The sequence below is a fragment of the Limulus polyphemus genome, unplaced genomic scaffold (genome assembly GCF_000517525.1).
Source record: "Limulus polyphemus unplaced genomic scaffold, Limulus_polyphemus-2.1.2 Scaffold807, whole genome shotgun sequence".
NCBI lineage: Eukaryota > Metazoa > Arthropoda > Merostomata > Xiphosura > Limulidae > Limulus > Limulus polyphemus.
Window position 1 is genome coordinate 322,015 of NW_013666417.1, and position 10,921 is coordinate 332,935.

The 10,921-nt window shown below is 30.6% G+C and overlaps 1 protein-coding gene across 3 annotated transcripts in view; it reads right to left on the reverse strand.

Annotated features, from left to right (window-relative positions):
* The window catches only part of LOC106460640 (octopamine receptor beta-2R-like), a 100,003-nt gene that overhangs the window by 45,410 nt on the left and 43,672 nt on the right, over positions 1 to 10,921 (reverse strand). Inside the window, exon 3 of one of the 3 annotated variants that reach the window (XM_022387409.1) lies at positions 3,893 to 4,040. The exons of 1 other annotated variant lie outside the window; for it this stretch is intronic. The gene's annotated coding sequence lies outside the window, so the exon portion shown is untranslated. Of the gene's footprint in view, positions 1 to 3,892; positions 4,041 to 8,516; positions 9,182 to 10,921 lie in introns of those variants that run through there. One more of the 3 variants, XM_013920365.2, reaches the window with a different exon arrangement.

A 10,921-nucleotide genomic window follows, 5' to 3' on the forward strand; every position in this document is an offset into this window, starting at 1 on the left:
GAACACACATTGTGCTCTCAATAACAAACAATTGTATTAATTTTTAGAATAAAATTGTAACATGATAACAGAGAAAAGAGTATTAGTTCTCAGAGAAAAATTACAATGTGAAACATAAACATTGATATTACTTCTGAGAACATATACATTTTTATTTCAGATATAAATTTCGATATTAAGTATGAGAACAAAAATCTTAATTTAAAATACAAATAATTACATTACTTTTCAGAAGACAAGCGGCAGTATCAATACTGAGGACACAAATTCTCATTTCACAGACAAACAGCATTATTACTTAATACAACCATAATTCTAATGTGAACGAAAAATTACCACATTAATTCTGAGTATGAAAGTTTAAACTTGAAAGACGAACACTGGTATCAAATCTGAACAAAAATTGTAATTTGAAGGATAATTAGAGGTATGAAATCAGAAAATAAAAATTATAATTAAAAAGAAAAACGATGGTTTTGTATATGAATGCACACAAAAAAAATATTTGTAATATAAACAGCAGTATTATTTGTGACAAGAAAAGTTCTAAATTGAAAAATATATGAAGAAATTATTTCTGACAAACAAGTTGTAATGTGGAAGACATAGGACGGTATTAATTCTGTGAACAAAACTTACTAACTTAAACAAAAACGATTGCATCACCTGTCAAAAATATTGTAGTATTACAAAAGTTGGTATTAATTTTGAAAACAAATTTTCTAATTTCAAACGACAGTAGTATATCACTAGTTATGAGAATAAAGAAAATGTAATTTGAAATCAAAACAATGGTACCAATTCTGAGAACAAAACTTTTAAATTGAAAGTCAAATCACAACATGAATTCTCAAAAGAACTGTAGATGGAGTTGTTTGTTTGTTGTTAAGAGTAAAGTATGGAAGCCCAACATTTGCTGTGATAAGCTTATAGACTTACAGCTGAGCCACCGGAGGACGTGTAGGTGGAAGGAACAGTGACAGCATTCATTTTGAGAATAAAAAACTTAATTTGAATAACAATAACAATATTAATTCTGAGAACAAAAAATCTAATTTGAGAAACAAATGAAGTATTAATATTGAAAATAAAAAGTTTAATAAGAAAGACAAATGACAGTATTAGTTCTCAGAGAAAAATTATATTATTATAGATAAATCATGCTATTAATTTTGAGAATATAAATACTAACTTGAATTACAAACAATGACACTAATTATCAGAACAAAAAATTTAATTTCAAAAATAAGGAATGGTGTTAATTCTGAGAACAAAAAAATCTAATTTGGAAAAAAATATATTAATTTTGAAGACCCCTACGTCTGAGGGCTTATAACACTAAAATAATGTAGGTTTGAGCTTAATAACAAACAAAAACATGATTTTTATAATGCATTGTAATTTGAGTCTCAATAGACAACTTTGTTATTTCTAACAACAAAAATTTTAATTTGAAAGACAAATGAAGGTATTAATTTTAAGAACAAAACTTCTAATATTAATGACAAACTGACGGTATAATTTTGAGAACAAAAATTATAATTTCGGATATAAGTGACGTTATTAATTCTAACAAAAATATTATGATTTAAAAACGAAACGATTGTATCACTTCTAAGAAAAAATTATTATTTGAAATTCAAGTAATGCTATTGATTCTGAGAATAAAAAATCTAATATTAAAGACAAGAAACGACAGTAATTTTGAGAAAAAAAAATCTAACTTAAATTTTAAACCAGGGTGTAAATTCTGGAAAAAATTTTAAATATAGACGATGGTATTATCTCTTACAATAAAATATTTAATGTTAAATACAAACGATGGTCTTAGTTTAGATATAACGATTTGAATGAGAAAGACAAAGGTCAATATTAATTCTTACAACAAAAAATTCGAATGGAAAATAAAAACAATATCTTTAATTCTAATAACAAGAAAATTTAATTTGACAGAGAAAATAAAATATTAATTCTGAGAATAAAGATAAACGATAACATTAGAGAACAAATGTGAAATACAAATGGTGTTATTACCTCTGACAACAAAAATTTTAAGTTCAAATACAAATGTACTAATTCTGAGAACAAACATTATAATTTGGAAGACAAAATACAGTATTAGTTCTGAGAAAAAACTTTTTATATCAAATAAAACCGACTGCGTTAATTTTGACAACAAAAAAAATTAATTTGAAAAACAGTTGACACTTATTCTCACAACAAAAATTTCATTGAAAAAGACAAATCACCATATTAATTCTGTCAAAAAATCTAATTTGAAAGACATGTGATGGTATTAGCACTGACAACAAAAATTCTAATGTGAAAGACAAACGGTGATATTTACATATACAAGGTGTTTCTAAAAGGTTTCAATCTAGTTCCTTTGACATGCCTTCAATAACTCTACCACATAATGAAAATGAGAAATTAACTTCTGTGGTTGTATGTTTTAACACTGAAATCATTCATGCTTTGAATATAAACTCAAATCCATTTTGCATCATTGAAATCATATGTTTTGTCATCGCAAATCAGAAGATTAATGAAATATATGAAAAATAATTAAGAAGCATTTTACAAATTATTATTTTTGTGTAATTTAAATTCAAACATTTCCAACTTTTAGCCAATTCTATTTATACATATCTTTATGCCCAGCCCTCATATATATAACAAATTTTGAAACATGAGGAATACTACATTGATTTTATAATTTCATGTTCCTTTGAGAGTGATCCAAAATTTATATTATAACAAAGTAAGCCGGCAGACGGTTTTCTTTTTTGATTCCGTTATTCACATATTTTGCTATCACCAATACTGATCGCGAAACAATGTAGTATAGCAAGTAACAACATTATTTATTAACTAATTACAGCAGCATACCTTCTTCATTGTTTTACAATAATAATGATATGATAGATATGTTGAAGTAAATATTTGGCCCCCAGTGGCACAGCAGTATGTCTGCGGACTTACAACGCTAAAAACCGGGTTTCGATACCCGTGGTGGGCAGAGCACAGATAGCCTTTGTGTAGCTTTGTGCATAATTAAAAACAAAACAAGTAAATATTTTTTCAGAAATTGCATACGTTTTAAATTAATAGATAGGATTTTCGATAGGTCCAAGTTATAAAGATAGTTACTACGCACCTTAAAATGTTGTGTATTTAAAAGTAGTTTAATTTTGAATATAACCTGATTTTCAGAGCATATTTAACTATTTTTACATTTATTAAACTGTATTTTTTAACAAGCTATTTGCATTTTATTAAAAAATAAAATTTAAAGTTCTACAGAAACTCATTAATGTGTTAAGAAACGGTAATCGTTGTTATATAAAACATGTTATATTAAAAGATTAAAAATAATGGAAAAAAGGCATCATTATTGGACCCAATCTCATATTATCGAAAATGTGTCGTAGTTTATGTTGGAAAGAATATATAATTTGTCAGTTTATGGCATTTTGCATCTTGAGTGAATTGCATGCCACAGTGGAAATCACGCTACAAAATGTTTCGATGTAAGAAAAAAACTCACTACTGAGCAAAAAGGTAAACATACTGTTCTAGTACGAAAAAAGTGTCAGGCAAAAGTCTGGAAATCGTTATTTATATGTTGTACGAAACCTTAGTAAAAATATTTTATCCTATGTGACAATTTTAATGCTTGTCCTAGCTTTAGGGTCTCAGAAAGACAGTGATAGATAAAATGGGTATTTTAAGCTATAATTTACAACAATACAAATGGTTTTGTACCTAAATTAGAAAGCGTGGGTTGGCCCTGTGGTAGACCTTTATACTTCGAGGCTGGCGAACTGAGACCGTGCAATACCTTAAAATATTCTCCGCAGTTTAAGTGTTATGTGTTATGAGAAATACCTACCACGACTGTATGGAAAAAAGAAAAAAGGGTGAAGCTCAATCCCTTAGCCTTGGTGGTGGGGTGCCACTGATTGAACGCCTTCAATTTGGTCAGTAGTTGAAAACTATAGAAGGCGATAGCCGGTCATATTCCTATAGCTTTGTCATAACTATAAAATATGAAAAAAGCAACATCTCGATTAGGATTAACACCTACGTCCGACGTCATAGATATACTTCACAAGATGATAAGGATTCTCTAAGTCTGTTATAAAATTGCCCTTCTAGGCATCTAATAATAAAAAAAACGTATGTGAAGAAACAATTCCTATAGAGAATTATCTCTTTGGTCACATGCATAGGTAGACAATTAGATAAATTGATGGAAAGGTACAAATAACACTAATCAGGTGAATATTTCTGTTAGTGTTTCATTTTCTGCATCTGCATTTAATAAACGCATACTCTTGAATTAATTATTCAACTAGATAAATAAACTTATATGAACATATATTTGATTAAATATACAGGCATTGGAGAAATAAACAGATGAATTAAAAAATAAAGTGATTACAGGAGTATCTAGAAAAACATCCATCTAACACTTATTGAAATCTTTCAGAAATTACTTGTTTTAAGTATATTTTAACATACATTCAAAAAAAAGAAGGATGCTGAGATGTCTATTCACCAATACACACGTGATGCAGTTATTTCAATTCATCTCTGGATAGACGGCTTTCTAAACCCCAAACATGTGACACATAAATATAGACTCCAGCTGATACACCATCTGTTTGATGAAAATGTCAAACATGTTTCCAAGATTTTTTATTTCACTCAAGTCTCGGATTTTTTATTACTCTTAGGATTTTCTTTTACGTATGGGTAGCAAGCCATGAGGTAGCACATGAAAATTTATATGTGTGTAGCATTGTTGTTAAGCTGCTTTACTCTGGATCTATCGAGTGTAAGAAGTGAGTGAATACTCTGTAGTTTAATAGGACAAACCACTTAGTCGTATTTTATTAATAGAATTGATATTGTAAGTGGGATAGAAAATAGGCCGTGTTATCTAAAAATAGTAGGATAAACCGTCTTTCAAATAAGAGAGTAAGGAAACTGAGTTGTTTGTAAAATAAGGAGTTTTTCTTGCAATAGTAGGAACGGTTGTTGTTATTAAAACAGGAGCAGAGCATTAATGTTTTTATAACAGCAGGAGAATAAAGGTATTGTGTATAAGTGAAAAAGTAGTGTTACGTAGAAAATAGTATAATGGGAAATACTCTGTTGTGTGTAGGAGAGACTCAGTTTTACGTGTATTAGTAGGAAGGACTGTTTTATGAAGCATAGAAGTAGCCTGTATTTATCTATAGAAGAGACAAGATTTTGCTGTAATCCGGTAAGAGATTGTGTTGTCTGCAGGGTACTAGTAAATAGTGTCTTTTCCTAAAACTTTAAATTAGACAATTTGTTCTGTAATATAGCAGAAGTGTGTTTGTTATTTTTGTGGAAGTAGAAGTTATTATATTGTTTTCTTAGGATTGTGAAAACATATTCTCTACAATATAGCCGAAAAAATATAGTATGTTAGGAGACATTGTATTGTAAAAACTGCAAAAATATTATATTACCGTAGAATAATATAATATTGCGTTTTTGTTCCTCTTTAAATTACTGTGGTAAATTTATTTTGCGTTATGGTGTCTGTAACCATTGTGCTATAAATAAGAATAAACGCGAATCTCTAGGATGGTAGGAGAAACTGTATTACATGGGTTTCAGAAGAAAAGTAATAGTAAATTGACAAACAACGATTTATAAGCATAATGAAGTGGTTTCATTTTGGGAAATATACTACAATGTTCTGTCGAAACACGTAGTATGATTCCCAACATGGAACCATTTCATTATGTTTATAAATCGTTGTTTGTCAACTTACTATTATATTAGCATTATGTTCTCCCTTATAAAAACACAGAAGTACAGACTGTGGTGCGTAAACTGGTTGCTTAGATTATTATTTATTGAGCACTAGAAGAGATTAAAAACGATTTGGATAGAATATCTTTCTGTAGGACAGTAGGTGCCTGCATTATCTTGTACAGTATGTGAGGGCATGTTGGCTGTAGGATATTAGGTGTCCGTATTTGTGTATAGTTTGTGAGGTCTTGCTGGCTGTAGGATATTGAGTGCTCACACTCTTGTACAGTTTCTGAGGTAGTGTTGTCTACAGAATAATGGCAGTGCGCAGGAATTTAAAGTTGCCCGTTATTTGAGATTTCGTTGCGTTAAACACACATATTATATATATATAAAAACCATATCTACACACGTACATACCTGTTTAATTCTGCACTTGCTTGCTTGAGACGGGGTGACTGGGTATGTAGAAGAAGCAACTTGCGTGCACGTGACTTTTGCCGCTTTTCTTGATGGCGGTCCTTCTATAATATCTTATGTACTGTTTCCTGGGGCACGTGGACGGTTTCGGCAACTGACCTTTGTGTTCATGTATTATCATCTGTTACAAGACTGAAGTACAACTTGTTGTAGGTCTCTTTCAGAATTGTCCTATTGCCATAGTTTGATCAATATCTCTGTTTTCTAATGGTATTACGTATAAAATATATCTCCGTCTTGGAATATTTTGTTTCCACCAAAAGTAAAATTGAAAGTGTAATCTGTGATGTAAAACCTGATATATTCCTCTGCTGTGGACTTTTTTCACGTATTCAAGTCTCATCAGCATAGCACTGTTATATGTTAAACATTATTTACTTGCCTAGATTAATTTAGGTTACTAAATAGAGAGCTAAAAGGACATAAAATTCCAATAAATACTATATAAGCATGTATTTATGATCCGAGTGTTTAAATATTTTCCATCGGAATGGGTTGTTATACACCCTTCACAAAAGCGATCAATTTTCGGTGGTATCACACTAACTACGTAACGCCAGACATTATAAAGATGTAGTTCTGATACATGCGTTCCTCCTCGATGTTAAATCAGTTATGTTTGCCACGTAACTTTAATATGATAGATTCAATCATCTGTATAACCAGTGCTATTTACGGAAATAGAGAGGAATAGTGATGAATTACACATGATATTTTTTAGGTATATTTGTTTTATTATTTTCAAAACTGGAGATTCCAAACGTAATATAACTTTTTATTTAATGAGCAGAAGTAGATAGTCGAAAAAATCACAAATCTTACATGTGTTTTGTCTTTTCTTATATTTGAATGTTTGGATTATTAAATATCATCAGACTTTCATTTGAGTGCAGATATGTATCGCGGCAAATGTGGTTTACAAACTATTATTTTAACAACTATCCTTTGATTGATTTTCCAATAATGAAGATAAACAGGCCAGTAAATTCAGTCGCATATTTGCGCGCATACTTATACTGGACATTTCCAGTATCAGTGACCATTCCTTAGCAGCTCTCTTTAAGTTAAGTTTTAAAATCAATATTTTCGATCAACTGAAAATTGTAATGTCAAGCTTTATCAGAGTTCGGACAGAAAATGATCTGACATTTGGTTAAGAATACCCAGATGAAGTTGTTGACTGGTTGCACTCCCTCTGGTTATCAGTTCTAAATTAGGGAGAGCTATGTTTGATTCCTATGGGGGGTATTTGACCTGTTAGTTTAGCTCATATAGTGTATAAGGTGCCGATTACAATAGAAATATTAACTACCAAAATATCAAAGTTAAACATTTTCATTTCTATATGTATATTTAATTGCAATCCCTTGGTAGAACATAACGCAAATACATGAAACATTATAATTTTATATATTAGTGTATAATGTATTACTTGACGTACTAGTCTTACTTTGTGTTACTTATGCTCTGATAATTACCATATTTTCGAATATTCATAATACTTAAAACGGTAAAAGCAACACCACTTGAGTTCTGTGGAATAGAAATCTGGTGTTTTAATGGTTACATCACAAGTTCAAGTCGTAAACAACGCATTTGTTTGTTTGTTTTGAAGCACAAAGCTACACAATGGGCAATCTGTCTGTGACAACCGCGAATATCGAAACTCCTCAGACTTGCTGCTGAGCCAATAGGGGTAGGGTGAAAAACAAGCAGAGACAAAAAACAAAAAACAACAATAACAACAAAAATGAATCATTGTAAATTAACTAAATAAAACAAGTTATGTTGCCCGATTGGCGTCCCTTTGCGTTGTATTGTATATAGTCTACATACTTATAATAATATTTGTACTTTAAGGCATTTCATGACAAAAAATAAAATTCAAACACTGCATAAAAGTAAGAACTTTGAAAACTACCTAAGATGTAGAACGATTCATTTCCGCCTAGTGCTACTCCTGAAGGGTCCAAACTCGTCATAAAAATGTGACTTCACAACATAACACTGTATGTTAATAAACACAAGTTTGAATTAAAAACCCCCTCCTAGTTTGTGTTCTGGCATGGGTTAGTGGTTAGGGCGCTCGACCCCTATCTGAGGGTTGTGGAATCGAATCCCATCACCGAGTAAGCTCGCCCTTTCAGCCGTGGGAATGTTATAATGTACAGTTAATCATATAATTTGTTGTTAAAAAGTAGCCTAAGAGTTAGCGGTAGGTGGTATGTACTAACTGTTTTTAATTTTGTCTATCACTGCTAAATTAGGGACGGCTATGCGCAAAATTCAAAAAAACAAACAAACAAAAGTTGTTATGTCTATATCGCTATGACTGTCAATTATGTTACAGCCCACACAAGACTATCTTTGGGGAGGAATGTTAATTGACAACACTAATGTCTAAATCATATTCTTCTAAATTTAGTTTGCATCATCGTTAAGGATTTTAAACATTTATTTTATCTAGCTTTTAATTTTATAAAGAAGTGTGTTACTTAAGGTCTTTCCTGGAAATTATCATCATCAATAAAAATATTTTTCTCTAGTAAGATATCAGTTTAAATATTAATAATCAGTCTTATTTTATATCAATGCTTATTTCACTTATTCATCTCGACTGATCTCTTCAATATACATAAAACATTTAGAAGTCGTTTCATCTGTTTTAGCCACTTATTTTGATTAATATTTTTAAATCGCATAAAGTATATTTGAAAAAATGTCCAATCCTGTTTTGTTATTCTTGTTACTCGAACACATTTGATGAATATAGTGTTGCAGTGAGTATTCCTTTTCACACTCTCAAACAGCCAAACTCCTTGTTGTATTCTTAATGTTTTTTAATGTAGTTTCTCTCCTTGTCTACGGTCTTGCAACGCTTTCAGTCCAGATAGCCCAATGTGGTTTTCTTAAAAAAAAAACAAAAAAAACTATCTTTATCGGATAATTTTAGAAATAAAAAGTTATTTGCTTTGCGATTCAGTAATTTATAGAACGTATAGAGAAATGTATCGTATAGTTAATCTAAAGACATTTGCAATTCTAACAAGGAAATAGCCTTACAATACATAAATAAATAAGCACGTATTTATTACGCAAAAAGACAAATTATGAAGGATTTGCACTGTAAAACACGAAAATTATGGAATCGACATATGAAGAACTGATGACTGATTTAAGTTAAATTAATTTTGCAAAGAAAAATTAAAAGAAATATCTAGGACACACATAATTAGATAGATTCATTTTATTAGAAACTCGTCAGAAAAAAAAAGCTCGAAGAAAACGGCCTATACACAGGCGAAAGAGGAATGTTACATAGTGTGGCTTCAGGCTGGAAGTTTGGACCAACTACCCGTACTGAGATACTTTTAAAAATCTTTCAAATATTTTAGTAAATGTGATTACTCACAAGTTTAGACTGCTGTAGTCTAATGCATTTAACGAATGTTAAGGTTAATTATGGTGAACTGTTGGGAAAATTTAAAATAGCTACTATTAGATTACGATGATTGAAAAATATTTTGAAAGATAATGAACCAACTAGAAATACGTTAAACTTAGCTGTTTTATAGTGTTATAAAACGGTTTGTAAATACTACACAGGACTAGATCTCAAAAAAGCCAGTCTTTAGTACAAAAAAGGACAGAGATACGAAATGTCTACTTATTGTGTAATAAACAATGGTCAAGGTTGATCTAGTGGTTAGCAAACCAGTCTGTGTATATTTGGGGTCTATGTTTTGCATATTGTAACTGCAAGGAAAATCGTGATCCGTACTTTAGGGCCGCTGGTGTATTATAAGAGTGACAGGTAAATCCCGCTATTCGATTAGAACAGCCACAGAGTTGGTGGGTTTCCTATTGGTTAGCTAACTTTCCTTTAGTATATCAATTCAAAATTTGGAATGGTTAACGCAGATAGCCTTTATATAGTTTTGTACGAATATCCGAAACAAACCAAATCTTAGTCAACAAAAAAGGAAATTAATTAAAGGCAAAATTTACCATTAAAAATAATATTTGATGAATTATTTTTGGCACCACTGTATAGACTATAATTTCAGAAAGTAGCTTCTATGTAAGCTGAACAATTAAGTCTTTACAACAGCATATATACATATATATATATATAAGAAAGAAAACAAATGGCGTCAATTGAAGTGCTATTGTGCTATTACTCTAAAGGCACAGTATATGTCCTAACGCATAACTTGCATCTTATGCTATGAGCAATATGATGAATTTATGTGTTTTTGACATCGTTGTGTCCGCATCTTTCCACTTGGGTAAAATCTACTTTTACATCATCGTGTCCACATCTTTCCACTTTAGTAAAATCCACTTTTACATTATCGTGTCCACATCTTTCCACTTTAGTAAAATCTACTTTTACATTATCGTGTCCACATCTTTCCACTTTAGTAAAATCTACTTTTACATTATCGTGTCCACATCTTTCCACTTTAGTAAAATCTACTTTTACATCATCGTGTCCACATCTTTCCACTTTAGTAAAATCTACTTTTACATTATCGTGTCCACATCTTTCCACTTTAGTAAATCTACTTTTACATTATCGTGTACCACTATTCTTTCCACTTTAGTAAATCTACTTTACATCATCGTGTCCACATCTTTCCTACTT